The sequence below is a fragment of the Myotis nattereri genome (genome assembly GCF_964212035.1).
Source record: "Myotis nattereri genome assembly, chromosome: 14".
NCBI lineage: Eukaryota > Metazoa > Chordata > Mammalia > Chiroptera > Vespertilionidae > Myotis > Myotis nattereri.
In genome coordinates this window covers 33659507-33675583 of record NC_138089.1, presented here as the reverse complement: position 1 = coordinate 33675583, position 16077 = coordinate 33659507, and the positions used below count along the sequence as shown (strand labels likewise).

The 16077-nt window shown below is 37.7% G+C and overlaps 1 protein-coding gene across 1 annotated transcript in view; it reads left to right on the top strand.

Annotated features, from left to right (window-relative positions):
• PPP2R3A (protein phosphatase 2 regulatory subunit B''alpha) overlaps positions 1-16077 on the top strand; it is a gene marked incomplete at its 5' end in the record, with an annotated part of 153306 nt that overhangs the window by 13086 nt on the left and 124143 nt on the right. The window contains one exon of the mRNA XM_081106169.1: positions 11394-11580. The remainder of the gene's footprint in view (positions 1-11393; positions 11581-16077) is intronic.

The following is a 16077-nucleotide window of genomic DNA, read 5'->3' as shown; positions in this document are numbered from 1 at the left end:
AAAGCTCCCTCCCTACCTTCTTCAGATCTTTGCTAAGTTCACTTTTCTCAGCACTCCCTGTGCCCCTTCTGTTTCAAACTCCGCTTCCCAGACCTCTTAGGACGCTGGGTGTTCCCTCTCCCACTCCCCAGACTGAACCCTCTTAGACCATCTGGCTCACTGAACTGCCATGAGGACCATCAAGGTAGTTCAGTAAGCCAGAACACCTGGGTGTCTGAGCATTTTGTGGAACCCCAGCTCCAGCCCTCAACTTCTTTTGCATAAGAGAGAAATTTAACTTGTATCTTGTTTGAGCACTCTTGTTTTCGGCTTTATGTTATATGCAGCATAAAAATACTTGTCTCATTTATTTATAGTTTTTATGTTGTAGATACCCATTCTTTATTATATGATCTGGACAGCTAAAAAATTATGTTAAGTATCCATTACATATGATGAAGTTCTTTTGGCTATAGATGAAATGAAAGGAGAGACCAAAAGATGGAAGGAGGTATAGTATTATGAAAGCAAGAGCTTAAAGAAAAACTGAAGGAGACAGACTATCAGTGAAGATGTATATTTTTGCATGTCATAGAAGTTGATTGGTTTTAAGGAATAAATATCCACTTAAAGTATATAAGTAAAAAGGTTATTTATAGTAAAAATAAACAAAGAACACATCAATTCACTCTAGTTTTATTAGTGCAGTCAGCCATCGTGGAAACTAAACATTCTCTCTCCCTCCCTCCCTCCTCTGTTTTCTTAACCCCATTTTCTCCTGTCATGTTGCTTAGCATGGGTACCCCAAAACAGTGGCTTCAGCCATCAAATCTCTAGGACCTTTAAAACCCGGAGTTTTCAGCTAATTGACAATGTCTTAGCACTTCAATTGCAAATTTCCAGGTGAGATATGATTGGCCTATCCTGCTTAAGTTACTGTCCCAACCAAATTTGATGAGGGGTGCCGAACCGGTTTGGCTCAGTGGATAGAGCGTCGGCCTGCGGACTCAAGGGTCTCGGGTTCGATTCCGGTTGGGGGCGTGTGCCTTGGTTGCAGGTGCGTCCCCACTGGGGCGCATGCAGGAGGCAGCTGATCGATCTCTCTCATCGATGTTTCTGACTTTCTGTCCCTCTCCCTTCTTCTCTGTAAAGAATCAATAAAATATATTTATAAAAAAAAAAATTTGATGAGGGGTTAGAAAGCATGTGACACATGGAGTTGTCCCATCTAGCCTGTGGACAAAGCTGGTCTGTAAGAAGTAGTGGCATTACTTGTTTAGAAAGGTTTGTTTTAAAAGGAAATAATTGGTGCTCTGAGCTCTGGGGGAGGGGGTAGTATAAAATATGTACGGCCCCCCCCGCCCCCCACACACATACACAAAAAATAAAGATGCTAAGAGTATAGTAGGAAAGGAAAATTGGGTTAGTTTACATGAACCACTGTCCATTCTGTAGCTCTAGGCAGCTTTGTTGCCCTACTAATCTTTACAGATAATTCCCACCCAACAGAAGTTGGGGGTCTTAGGAGGTGAGATGAAGAAAATACTAACTTTAGGAATATAACCAAAAATTTTCATAAGATCTCTAATATAATATCTGTCTGGTATAGATAGATACCTTGGGCCAAAGTCCGTTTCCCTTTAACCAGTTAATTGCCATGATATTTTGAATGTAATTAAAAAAGATCCACCGCTTGCATCTATAGATGCTTATGGCATACAAATGGTTAATAGCCTTCAAGGAGTGTACATTGTAGGGATAAATACAGTAACTGTGTAAACTATCAAAATAATTTCAGGTACGGATAAGTGCTATACTAGACATTAAACTGAATAATGGGATAGAGAACAATGAGCTGGTACCTTGGTCAAGGGAGAAGGAGAGGCTGTTGGAGGAAATTTAAAAAGGCCCGCGGGAGAGCAGTGCAAGATGAAGTAAGGGATGGGTAGGCAAATTTCTGGAGCTATATTAAGTAAGGAGTTTAGATTTTGTCCAAATGGGGTGGGTAATTATTAGAACATCTGAAACAGGAGAGCAATTTGCTATAATTTACAGAGTGGGATAAAAAGTAGGTTTACAGTTGTGAATACACAAAACACAGAGTTTATTCTTATATTATTTATTCATTATTGTGTTATTTTCTGTACAAACAATTATAAACCTATTTTTGCCCCAATTTTTGTATTACTCTGGTTATGCTGTTTAGAGAATGACTGGAATATGTAGAGGCAAGAGTGGAAGCAGAGAAACCAGTTTAGAAGGCTGTGACAGTAGTGCAGGTGGTAGGGGATGATAATTTGGGCCAGGATTTTAGCAGTGGAAATAATGAGAAGTGGTGAAAATTGAGAAAGATTTCAAAGATAGGATTGTCAGGTCTTCTGAGTTTATTCTGTGTGTGGCCTACAAATATGGCCGATGGTCATTGCATTTTTATGTACTTCCAAACACCTAACAAGTACCTTGTAAAAGGTCTTTTTGCCTCAATAAGGTACTCTGGTTGTATATAACCAAGTTATCTGGTTGTCTGTCTATACCAGTGATGGCGAACCTTTTGAGCTCAGCGTGTCAGCATTTTGAAAAACCCTAACTTAACTCTGGTGCCGTGTCACATATAGAAATTTTTTGATGTTTGCAACCATAGTAAAACAAAGACTTATATTTTTGATATTTATTTTACATATTTAAATGCCATTTAACAAAGAAAAATCAACCAAAAAAATGAGTTCGCGTGTCACCTCTGACACGTGTGTCATAGGTTCGCCATCACTGGTCTATACAGTAAGTAATTAATAACAAATAAACCCTTGCTAGGCATCACCTGCAGATTATAGGGACTCTTCAGTCACACGTGTACATGTCAGCTGAATGAAGAACGTTGTCTCAGGTCTTCAGGGTTCTCAGGATTCTCCTTATACCGCTCAGGAAACAGTGTCCCAGGGTTTTCCTCTTACCCCTCAGGATCCTTGAGGCTGAATGACAGTTGTAGGTTGGTGAGGTAGGCTTACTGTGCTCAATTTCCATACCGGCTTCTGGCTTTTTGGTTTGGACCTTCATCATGTCTCCCTGTTTAGCATCTTGCAGTTGAACCTTGCTTTCAACTCTGCTTTCATGTATGATGTCAGAATTCTTTTTCCCAACACCCTTTTCTTCCCCAGCTTCCTCTTCCTCCCCAACACTTCTGTCTTGGTAATGAATAAAAAATTTTCATCGAAATTGTGACAACAAAGCCCCACTAGAGGTGGTAATTCAGACTTGTGCCCCAAGGGTTGTTTATTTAGTTAGGTTCTACTCTTGAACCAAAAGCATCAGAACCTTTTGCCTGCAATTGTTTTTTAGACAGACAAATGCTTCATATGCTCTTCCAGTGGGCAAGCTCAGAGATTCTCTGGGTCAGTGCAAAAATGAACTAATAACCTTAATTGTGATAAGACCTCACCTAAGATATGTCAAGGTTGATTAAATAGAGGGGATCAGTGGAGCCAAGAAATAAGATACCAAAACTGCACCCAGGATGGAAACTAAGAAATGGGGTAGCAGTGGGTCCTGTTGAGGGACACATATGAAATCTAGAGGAACACATGAAAACTGAAGGTTGTCAGCTCAAAATAATTTGTTTCCTTACCTGGAGATATTTCCATTGGGCTCTTGCCCTGGTCCCCTACCTCAGTATCTGAGTTCCCACATTTAGAAAATACTGTTTAATTCCTATTTTATGCTGTGCACTGGCTACATGTGAATATGAGGATGAGTAAATTGCAGTGGCTTTCTGATTCATCTCTGCTTCTGCATCCCTGATCCATCACACTGTCACCCGAATCCCACCACCCCCCTTCCTGAGAAACGATAGCAGTGCTGTAAATGCTTACTAAATACTTCGTGAATAAATGGAAATTATTTCTTTCTTCTGTTCAGAGAATCTTTGCACATAATCTTTGTATTTATGTTTTCTCCAAATCAAATCTCATGTTCACTCTTCTGTTAATTTTTTTTCTTGCCCCATTATTTGCAGTTCTTCCACATTAAGAATCCTATGCATTTTTCATTTTCCTCTTGTTGATTTAATCTCATAGGCCACTTGTTCTAAAAATAATTAAGCTTTATGCTTGGTCTTTTGTCATATCTTGTATAAAATCCTATTACTAGATATGGTGGCATTTATGAATATGCTTTTAATTGTGTCCCAGTCATTTTTATTGTTGACAAGCTCATTGTCTTAATTATGCTTATAAAGTTTGATAATATTCTTATAGTCTGAAGTTCAGAGGTAGCATTAACATTACTTGTTGGTTTTTAAGAACATAACTTTAAGTTACTTTAACTTTTATCAATTATGACTTTCTTTTACATGGCTATTTCTGTGTCATATTTCATTATTCACTAATAAATTTGTTAGATTTACAAGCTTTCTGAAAAACAAAATTGTGGTTAAAAAACTCTTTCTACCAAGGTCACTACAATGACTTCAGTATTCTATAGATTTCTTACCTCCTTCCTCCCTCCCTCCTTCCCTTCCTTCCTTCCTTCCTTCCTTCCTTCCTTCCTTCCTTCCTTCCTCTGTCCTTCCATTCTTCCTTCTGTCCTTCCTTCCTTTTTCTTACAGGAGCCTACCAATACTTTGAGACATTTCCTTCCCTAGAAGTTGAGACTTCTGAGATTATGGCAGGGACTCAGGTACTGACTTAGCCTAGCTCCTTTAGCCTTAATACAGACATGGTATAGGACAGAGGGACTTTGATGGTACCTGGGCTCAAATCAGTTATTCCACTTTCTATGTGTGTAATAAGATCAAGTTTTTTGTTTTGTTGTTTACTTAGCCCCAGTTTCTTCATCTGTGAAATGGAGATGCTAATCTCAATGTTGCATAAGAATTAAATTAAATAATAAATTTAAGTGGTCAGTTCAATAACCAGCATCAAAGCATTTTAAAAATGTTAATGTAATAATATTAATCTTCCCTTTGAGAGCCCAAGAGGGATCCCAGTCCTTCACCCATACCCCTCCCCCCTACACCTCCCCATATAAAGAATGTAAGCCCAAGCTAAGAGGCCTCAAAGAGGAAACATGCTTAGTTCTCCCTTTCTTGTTCTCTTTCGTTATCTGTTGATGATGGTAGGTAGCATGAATTTCTGTAGCAGGTGGTCTCATGCCTGATGTATGACCATTTCCTTAACTGCCAGTAGAGGCCTGCAGAGGGGTGGTCTTACATTGAACTTACCAGTACATTTTTGGTAAATAATACTCCTTCAGATGTATGGTTATTAAAATATACTTTTAGATGTTCTAAAGCAGGGGTCCTCAAACTTTTTAAACAGGGGGCCAGTTCTACTGTCCCTCAGACCGTTGGAGGGCCGGACTATAGTTTAAAAAAAACACTATGAACAAATTCCTATGCACACTGCATATATCTTATTTTGAAGTAAAAAAACAAAACGGGAACAAATGCAATGTTTGTATTTGCATGTGGCCTGCGGGCCGTAGTTTGAGGACCCCTGTTCTAAAGAGTTAGGGTATGTCATGGGAGAAAGTGGCTAAGATGGGGTAGAAAACAAGATCAACATAATTATCATTGTGGAGAAAAAGTCAAGAAACTAAGAGGCCAGGATATCAGATGGGTTATCTATTTGAATGTTGAAATGAATAACAATTGTAACAAATAGTGTTGAAGTGACAGTGAGCCAAAACCTACAATAATCAAGGAATGAAAGAGACTGACCTTGGGGAGACTTAAATACTGCACTAAGGAAGGGTTGTGGGTGATAGAGTCTAATGATGTGTGACTCAAAGCAGGGAATTTTTGGAGAGGGCAGAGGGAGAATGGACTGGAAGTAGCAATGAGGAACAAGAAGGCACCTACCAGGTCTTATGTTGAAGGGTATGGAAGAGAGTCATCATCTAAGAGGGCGACAGAGAAAGCATCATCCTCAGGGGAGAGCCCAGTTTCCATTTAAGCTTAAAGGAAGTTGAAGAAAGCTTCAGAAATGAGGTCCAGGATATGTGGATTTTGCTGATATCTACCCATGAGTCCCACAGAGCTCAGTGGAAGGGTTTGGATTTCAGGAGATGGGATAGAGGCTTAGATACATACCGTCATCAGTCATTATCATCTCTCCCATGCGTACATCATTAATTCCTTTTCCCCTCTCTCACTTTAGCATCCATGCCTGGCTAAACCACAGTACGATTAAATCCAACTCTTTGCCTGTTCCATGCCTGTAAAATCATACTGCCCAGCTTGCCTTAATTTAATGATGTAACCTCAAGCAGACTCGTAATGTTGCTTTTGTAAGCTAACAAGTTAGCCTGCCACAGTTCATGTATGTTGGTGGAAGACACAAGACTTCTGGATCAGGGACAAAAGATAGTTTATTACTTAACAGCAGTAGCAGTAGCCATAGCAACAGTGTTTTGTACTGGTTCTCTGAGTCCAGTTACCTTCAAGGCAATGTGAAGGGAGCCAATTTGCACTTGCACACATGATGGGTTGTATTATTAGAAAGGAAGCCTGTCTGAGAGAACCGAAACCTTTTATAATGGGCATGCCATCTCTTTGTTCCAGAGGGGAACATTATCATACTAGACAGCGATCCTGTGCTCCAGAGGGAAATACTACCAAGTCTTTCAAGGTTGTTGCTATACAACATTCTTCTTCTTCTTTTTTTAATCTTCACCCAAAGACATACTTAGAGAGAGGAAGGGAGGAGAGAGAGAGAGAGAAAGAGAGAAACATCGATCTGTTGCCTTTCGTACACTCCCTTACGGGGGGGTCAAACTTGCAACTTAAGTGTGTGCCCTGACTGGGAATTGAACCAGCAACCGTTTGCTACACAGTACATTGAACCAACTGAGCCACTCAGGCCAGACGCTTTACAAACTTTCTTGAAAAGATAGTCTAAAACAGTTATATCATATATCATGACTGTCAGGTGAGTCAGTGCCTCACTTGCAATGTGTGCAGAAACATGAGAGGCCATGGAGAATTGTCTCACAGTTCCTCCCTCTCTGGCCACTTCTTTTCTATCTCCTCTGCGGATTCTTCCCCAAACTCTAAATCTGTACTGGGCAGTACTGTAGTCACTAGCAACATGTAGCTATTTGATTAAATTTTCAGTTATTCAGTTGCAACTGCCATATTTCATGTACTCAATAGCCATATGTGGGTAGAGGCTACCTTTTGAATGTCACAGATACATAAATATTTCATCATCACAGGAATTTCCATTAGGGCTACTCTGCATGTGTACATACCCCTGCTCAGCCTTTACATGTTTCTTTTTGTATTCCTTTACAGAAATATGGAATCTTATAGAACAAGATTTATTATAAAATAAATATTTCTGTTTTCCCTCCCTTGGTGATCTCATCTAGTATCAAGACTATAAAAATAACTCAAAATTGTGTCAGCCCAATTATCTCCCCTAAAGTCAATATTCAATTCTCCAACATCCTTCTGTACATCTTTACCGGAATGTCTAATACGCATGTCAGAAGTAACATTCAAAACAACTACCGACCTTTCTTGCTGTCACTACTTCCTCAGCCACCAACAAATCTGTTCTTCCTTTTGTCTTCACAGTCTCAGTTCATATCAGTTCTCTTCTTCCAGTCAGTTGTTCAAGCAAAACAACAAACAAAACAATGATTTTTTTAAAAACTAACCTTTAGATTCATCCTTGACCTCCCTCTTTTCCACAAAACCTGCTCGTTTGTCCCATTGGCTCTTGTTTCAAAACATATCCAGTATCTAACTACTTCTCATCCTTCTCCTGCTACCACCTATTCCAAACCAGCATCATTTTTTGCCTGGATTATTTCAGGTAAATTTGGTCTCTCCACTCTTGTTCCTAGTCTGTTCTCATCACAGTAATCAGAATGATCTTATTAAAAATTAATTCAGATCATTACATTTCTCTGTTCACAGTTCTTCAGTAGCTTCCCATCTCAAAGTCAAAGTCTAGTCTCACTCTTGCTAAAACATTCAAGACATGCTTCCACCTCAGAGCCTTTGTAGTTGGTGTTCCTTCCATCTCTTCCTGCCAGTGTAGCCACACACATTTTCCTTCATGATACGGTCTTATTGAAGAGACCAGGCTAATTGTCGTATAGAATGACCCATATCATGAATTTCTGTTTCTTCATGGTATTGATTAACTTATTTCTCTATTGCCTGTTTTTGCTGTAATTGGACATTAGCACTAAAAGATTGATTAAAGCTAAATATTTTTGGCAAGAACACTCCATAAATGATACTCTGTACATTGCATCATATCAATAGGTACATATAATCTGATTATTAAGGTGTTAAGGTGGTGACTTTCAGATTCCTCCATTATAAATTTACATTTTTACCTTTGTAGTTATCAAATATCCAAAGGGTGAATGATAATTTTTTAAATCCTGTGATTTTAAGGACATTTTTAGCTGTTAAACTCTGTCCCTTTTTTTTTTCAAATAAAAGATGTTTTGTAGATCTAATATATAAAACAGATAAAAGCAGAGCTATTTTGGGGGCAGTGGGAAATGCCTAGTATTGGCAGCTTCCAAGGGAACTCTGACAAGCACAGTTTGTAACTCACAGAGCCAGGCCAAAGGACAGAGGCCCAGAGAGGACACATGAAGTCTTCAAGGCCACCTAGCATCTCACAAGAAAGGCTCGTGCACTTTCTGTTAGAGCACAGTTTGGGGATCTCTGTCACTTCCTTAGAAAGCTGTGGTTGTGGATTATCACTAGAATGACACTTGGTTTTTCCCTGGCAGTCCACTCACTGTTATTCGTTGTCTGAGTGCTTTCTTTGACATTCTATCTGTTCTGCAGATGTGAAGATTTGAAATTACTTCATTTTTAGTGTGTGTTGCGTTGCAAGCTTTTTTGTTTCCCTTTTGGAAATTCCTCTTCATCCACAAAGAATTCCAGATTCAGACATTATTCATCTTATGTCTGGAACACTAAAATCTCAAGAGCTTCCACATGTCTTACCTCTTTCCACCTTTAGAATATTGAAAATGCTGCCACAGCTAAAGTCAGTTTTATCATTTGCTTGCTGCTTGCTTCCTTTCTGCACCTTATTTACACAGTCTAATGCGCCTTTGTAGAGGACTGAATAAGTAAATTTGGTATATCCACACAATGTATACAAGATATTTAGATTTTTATTTTCATGGAGAGTAGAAAAAGAAAGTAATAAGTTATAATTAAATCTCACTTTGTTTTACACACACACACACACACACACACACACACACGATATTCACAAAAATCCCCAGCTCTGTGTTATGTGTTTTTAAAGCCAGAAAGGACATTTACAAAAATGTTCACATTGATACTATATCTAGGTGTGATCTTTGCGTGTCTCTCTCTCTCTCTCACTCTCTCTCTCTCTCTCTCTCTCTCTCTCTCTCTCTCTCTCTCTCTCTGTAGAGCCACACTGGCCAGGCAAATAAAGCCTATTTTTTAAATCTCTCTCTCTCTCTCTTCAGGCATGTCGTATTTATGCAATCATTACTTTTATATTAAGATTAAAAAATAAACAACTTTGAGCTGTCAAATCTAAGCTGCATTGAAGGCAATTCCAGGTCCCTCCGCAGCTTTCTGGCATCCATACCATCCTTTGGGATTTTTTTCCCCTGTTCTCTTATCATCCCATTCAAGCAAGTTTTCCCTTGACCATGCTCTGTTGATTTTACACCAGGTTCCTGGTCATTTTCTAGAATTGTCCAGTTGGCTCTGAAGAGCCTCATTCCCTGAAAAGATGTAAAAATTATGTTCTACATATAAGCATAACCAGTGGACATAAGACATTGGGGGATAGGGGAGGCTAGGGGACTGTCTAGGGCGGGGGGATAAAATGGACACATATGTAATACCCTTTGTAATACTTTAAGCAATAAATTAAAAAAAAAAAGAAACATCAAAAAAAAATTATGTTCTAAAAGTAACTGTCACTAAAATGTAATCTCCACTGGCCCAGGAGGAGGATAAATATCTGTGAATTAATTAATCTATTATTTTTTGTCTCATTTGTTTTACCCATAAATTCCTTACAGGATAAGCTTTGCTTGTTTTTTGTATTGCCCTTAACATAGGTAATTAATATAAATAAATGAATAAATATTTTTTTAATGTTATTGGTTTCAGAGAGAGGAAGTGAGAGGGAGAGGGAGAGAGAGAAACATCAATGATGAGAGAGAATCATCTGTCGGCTGCCTCGTGCACACCCTCTACTGGGCATGAGCCGACAACCTGGGCATGTGCCTGACCTGGAATCTAACCATGACCTCCTGGTTCATAGGTTGATGTTCAACCTCTGAGCCACACTGGCCAGGCAAATAAAGCCTATTTTTTAAATCCATAACTTACTTAATAAAAATAAATTTAAGATCCTTTAGCTTCAGTCAGAATTTGTTCTTACAGGGATATAGAAAAGCACAGGATTTAAAGATAGAAGACATTCAGATCTTGCTCATAGATTTGTGATCACGGATTAGTCACTTAAGTCCCTGAACTGCCTTCGTCTGTAGCCTCATTGATTCTTTTCTGGATTCTACAGAGGCCTTCTATCTGACCTACCTCGTTTTGATCTTGCTTCCTCAAGTTTATGTCTGTCCTCCACCTACAGAGTAATTCTGACTTTGTCCCCTCCTTCCTCCACTGAAACTTCTCAGGGCTCTGATGCTAAGTTGCCTCTGCCCCACTCCTTCAACTGTAGCTCCTAGAAGCCTCTCTTCACACTTGACACTGGAATAATACCAAACTCCTGGCAGCTCCTCGAACATCCCAGCCACCTCCTGCTTTGCTCCCTTTGTCCACAAACCATTTTCCCTTTCTTCTTGTGGCCAACTAGTTTTGCTCTATTCCAGAACTGGGCTCGGCAGTCTTCTCCTCTGGAATGTTTTCTTTGATGTAGAAGTTAGGTATCCTCTTTCTCTGCCCACTCACGTTGTAAGCTGCTTTAAGGCAAAGTCATTGATTATAGTTTGCTCTTCTTGAAGAGTGCCTGGCTTATAGTGGCACTCAAAAGTTTATTAAGCTGCACTATATACATATAACCTGTCCAAATGATTTTTAAATATAGAATGTATTTTGATTTTTATGTATCTCCAAAATAAGAAAAAGATTTAGAAAAGGAAAATATGTGAATTAAATTAACTTAAAATACTACTAGCAGACAGACAACTAGTGTTGATGTTTTGGTATGTAATAATTGTTTAAAATAGTAAAATTTTAACCCCCAAAGGATCCTTTCAGAGCCAGTATTCAGAACAACCAGTAGCTTTGCAAATTACATGCATTGAAAATTAACAGCCAGTTCATTGTGCTTCCCGCATCAAGTAATACAAAATAGTTCTCTGGTAAAATATAGCTTTTTTAAAAAAATTCTAACCGAGAAAAAAATTTTTGCTTTTCTCATGTTCCCTAGATCCCAGAACCATCTTTCATTCTGTTTTTCCAGAAGAGAAGGTGAAATCCCAGTGAGGGAAGTGACTTGACCAACTTACTCAGTTGGTCAGTGTAGAAGCTGAAGCTGGGACAGGAGCTCCCGACTGCCACCTAGTGCTTTACCCCTCAGGCACATTTTCTGTTTCTCCACTGGAGTAAAAATAAAAGTAAGTTTTAAGCACTTTCTAATTTCCATAAGCTCAAATCAAGCCTGCTACTGAAATGTCCTTATTTTACATTTAGTCTTATTAAGACAGCCCTAAACCTAAAACATTAATCATTCTTTCAATATTCATGTATATAATTTCTTTGAGCATTAGAAAAATCTTCCCTCCTAAGAAATTTCTCCTCTCTCTCTCTCTTTCTCTCTCTCTCTCTCTCTCTCTCTCTCTCTCTCTCTCTCTCCCTCCCCCGCCCCCCTCTCTTCACCCAAGGATATTTTTCCATTGATTTTTAGGGAGAGTGGAAGAGAGAGGGAAAGACAGAGAAACATCGATGTTGAGAGAAACATTGATTGGTTGCCTCCTGCATAAGCCCTGACCAAGGCCCAGGCCGGGGAGGAGCCTGCAACCAAGGTACATGCTCTTGACTGGAATCAAACCCAGGACCCTTTGGTTCGCAGGCTGACGCTCTATCCACTAAGCCAAACCAGCTAGGGCCTAAGAAATTTCTTAATTTATTTTCTCAACTATTTTTGTAGTGAACACAACAAATAAAATATTCCAGGTCTCCTTTTTTTCCCCTACAAGTAGTTTTATGGATCCTCTACATTTTTCTCTTGGGATCAGTTTTCATACTGAGTCATCCACCAGAGAGTGCCTGTGTTTTCCAGGCAAACTCATAGTTTTATTATTTCTAAATGACTCATTACTTCTGAATCATCACACCTTGTGTACTCTGTTAAATAAAAGCTTTTAGTAATTTTTCTACAGTTTTTCCTCTTTCTTGTCTTCAAATGCCCCATCTAAGTGACATGGATATTTAGCCACTTTTCTCTTGTGTCTACAAGATTTATGTTGATCATTTTCTTCTTGAACCCTTTCATCAGTTGAAATAAGCGATGGAAGTTCTTTACCTCATACTTTCTGTTCCAGATGTTTCCTGAAATAGAACACAATAGCAACATAAAAAATACGTGTAACACCATTCTCTATTTTCCATCATTATACTTATGTTGTCTAAGGTTTTATTAACTTAACAAAATTTTCCATGAAATTAGGAAGAAATAGTTGTAAAAGAAAACTATAGCTCTAATGTTAATTGGCAAACAAAATCTTTGGAATTCAGCATGTTGGAGGAATGAAACACTTTCATCCCTTGACTTCTGTGTCATATTTTGCTGGATCTCTTCCTGCCACTTGAAAATTAATTCTCTGTGTCTTTCCTGGCACCCTTCTCACCTCATATATGCCAGCCTTTCTCAGAATTCTGTCCTTGATCCTTTTCTCATGCTATATATGTTCTGTGTTGTCCACTCTTGTGGCTTTAAAACTTTTATCTGATGCTTATTCCAGACCTTTATTTTCAACTGCTATTGCTTCCCCGCCACATATATCCGTCTGCATGAGGAATACCTTTTCCTGGATGTCCCACCAAAATAACCTATTCCTAAAGCTGAATTCATCTCCCCTACACCTTTGCCCCCAGTCTTATCTTTACACCTTCACAGAACCCACTTTTAATTTTTTAAATTTGTTACTAATATTATATATTAATTTTCATATTTAAAGTGTCAAGGCTTAAAAGACTTTTAAAATATATCAGTTTCCAAGTAGGCTGCTCCTCAGAGACAACCACTGTCCATTTTTTTAGCAATCTTTTCCATTTTTACCTCCATATTTATAAATGCATACATATTGTAAATTTATCATTCATAATTTTTTTTCATTTGTAAATTTTAAACACTAAGTCTTGCCTTCCTGATATGAATTTCAGTTCTCTCACCCCTGTTCTACTACATTAACAAAGTAAAGGGTAAAAAATATGTGATCATCTCAATTGATGCAAAATAGGTATTTGACAAAATTAAACAACCGTATGAGATTTTTTAAAAACTCTCAACAAACAAGAAATAGAAGAGAGCTTTCTCAACTTTATAACGGATATCAAAACCTACAGCTGTCATTATACTTTATGGCTCACCTCTTCTAGTCACTATTGTTATGGAAATTCTAGCCAGTGTGTTAATAAAAATTAAGAAGTAAAGCAGTAAATATTAGAAAGAAAAAAGTAAAACTATCTCTTCTCAGACAACATGATTGTCTTAAAAAAAAAAATCCCAAGGTATTTACCAAAAAAAGAAAAAATACTACTCTTAATAAGTGAATTTAGCAAAATACCAAATAACAAGAACAGTGTACATAAATTAACTGTGTTTCTTTACACCAGCAATAAGCACAAGGGAAAATGCAAATAAAATAGCAATACTGTTTGCATTAGCATCAGAAAACATAAAATACTTGGGAATAAATTTATTGAAAGGCCTACAAAAACATTACTGAGAAAAATTAAAGAGCATCTGAATAAATGGAGATTGCCTGGATTAGAGACTTAATATTATTAAGATCTCCATTATCACCAAATGGAGATTTAAATTCATTGAAATTCCAATAAAAAATCCCAGGATCGTAGAGAATCTAGAAATAAACTTATATATGTGGCCATTTGTTTTTTCAACAAAGGTTCCAATGTAACTCAGTGGGCAGTCTTTTGAATAAATAAATAGTGCTGGATGATCTTCAAACTCAGCCTTATACCGTTCATAAAAATTAATTTAAAGCCGAAACCGGTTTGGCTCAGTGGCTAGAGCGTCGGCCTGAGGACTGAAAGGTCCCAGGTTCGATTCCAGTCAAAGGCATGTACTTGGGTTGCGGACACATCTCCAGTGGAAAATGTGCAGGAGGCAGCTGATCGATGTTTCTCTCGTCGATGTTTCTAACTCTCTATCTCTCTCCCTTCCTCTCTGTAAAAAATCAATAAAAGATATTAAAAAAAATTAATTTAAAGTAGATCATAGAGCTAAACATAAGAGTTGGAAATATAGAACTACAAAAAAAAAACACTTCATAACCTTGGCATAAGCAAAGATTTTTAAGACAGGATACAAATGTATTAACTATAAAAGAAAAATTGATTATTTGGTTTAATAAAAATTAGTAAAATTAAAACCTCTACTGCTAAGGAATTGGAAAGTGAAGCCACAGACCAGAGAAAATATCTGTATCTAGAATATATAAATGAATTCTTAGAACTGGGTAATCGAAGACAATCCAGAAAATTTGAAGATACTTCACAAAAGATACAGATGAATTGCAAATACGCCTTTGAATAAGTGCTCATCAACATCATTAGTCATTAGGGAAATGTAAATTAAAGTCACACCCACTAAAATGGCTAAAATTTAAAAAATGACAAATATCCAAAAGGATGTAGAGCCACTAGAGCTCAAGTGTTGATGAGAGTGTAAAATGGTAGAACCATTTTGGAAGACAGTTTTACAGGTTTTTATAAAGTTAAACATACACTTATTATGACTCAATAATTCCATTGTTAATTTCCCAAAAGAAATGAACACATATCCACAAAAAGACTTTTACTTGCCTGTTCATAGCAACTTTAATTTATAATAGCCTAAACTAGAAACAACCCTAATGTCTATCAGCTGGTGAATAGATAAGACAAATTTTAGTATATTCATGTAGTAGAATACCTGCTTAGAAATATGCAATTGATACATGCAGAAATATGGATGAATCTCAAAACCACATTGTGCTGAATGAGAGAGGCCAGACTGAAAAGTATCTGTATGCTATCATTACATTCATAGCTCTAGAACTGGCAAAACTAATCTATAGTGATAGGAATCAAATCAGTGATTGACAGATATTGGGGGTTAGGGGAATTAATTGGGAAAGTTCAGAGGGATATTTTTAGGGTGATGTAAATGTTCTGTCTTTTTTAGGGCAGTAGTTACATGGTTCTTGTTAAATCAAATTGAACTGTACACTAAATCTGTACATTTTTAGAGTATGTAAATTATGCATCAGTAAAATTGACTTAAAATGAAAGTAGCATTTGTCAATTAGTGGGCTTCAATATAAGGTGATCATGTGGTTAGATGGTATTTCTAAACTCCAGAAAAGGATTCTTTAATCCACAATGGGAACTGGGAGCTGGAGGTAATAAGCTTGGTTTCTTGTGACCTTGACCTGGGTAGGGCTGATGGGTTTATTGATCAGAATGTAATAATACAAGAATGTACCTATTTTAATTTTCAGTCTTTTACCAACCTCTGAGTGTTATCTCCTGGGATTGGTGCTTTCCTGGTTTATTTTTTATTTTTACCATCAAATAAATATCCTGTCTTCAGCGAGATGAAGAAGGGATGATTTTTTGAGTTTGTGGAGTGTAGGTGGGGAGGTCTCTTTCCTTTGTAAAATTTCAAACAATCCCCCTATACTCAATCCTCCACACTAGCCCGTTTTCTATGGTACCTAGTACCACCAAATCTGGACCTTTATTGGGTTGTGCAGGGTGAATTGGTTTGCATGCTATCAATATCCCTTCCTCCTCTACTCTGCTAAGTCATTTACCATTCCTGCTTCTGTTTTCTATCATATATAGTGATTTGGAGTTACCGTGTCTCCTAGGTTTTTTAAAGATGG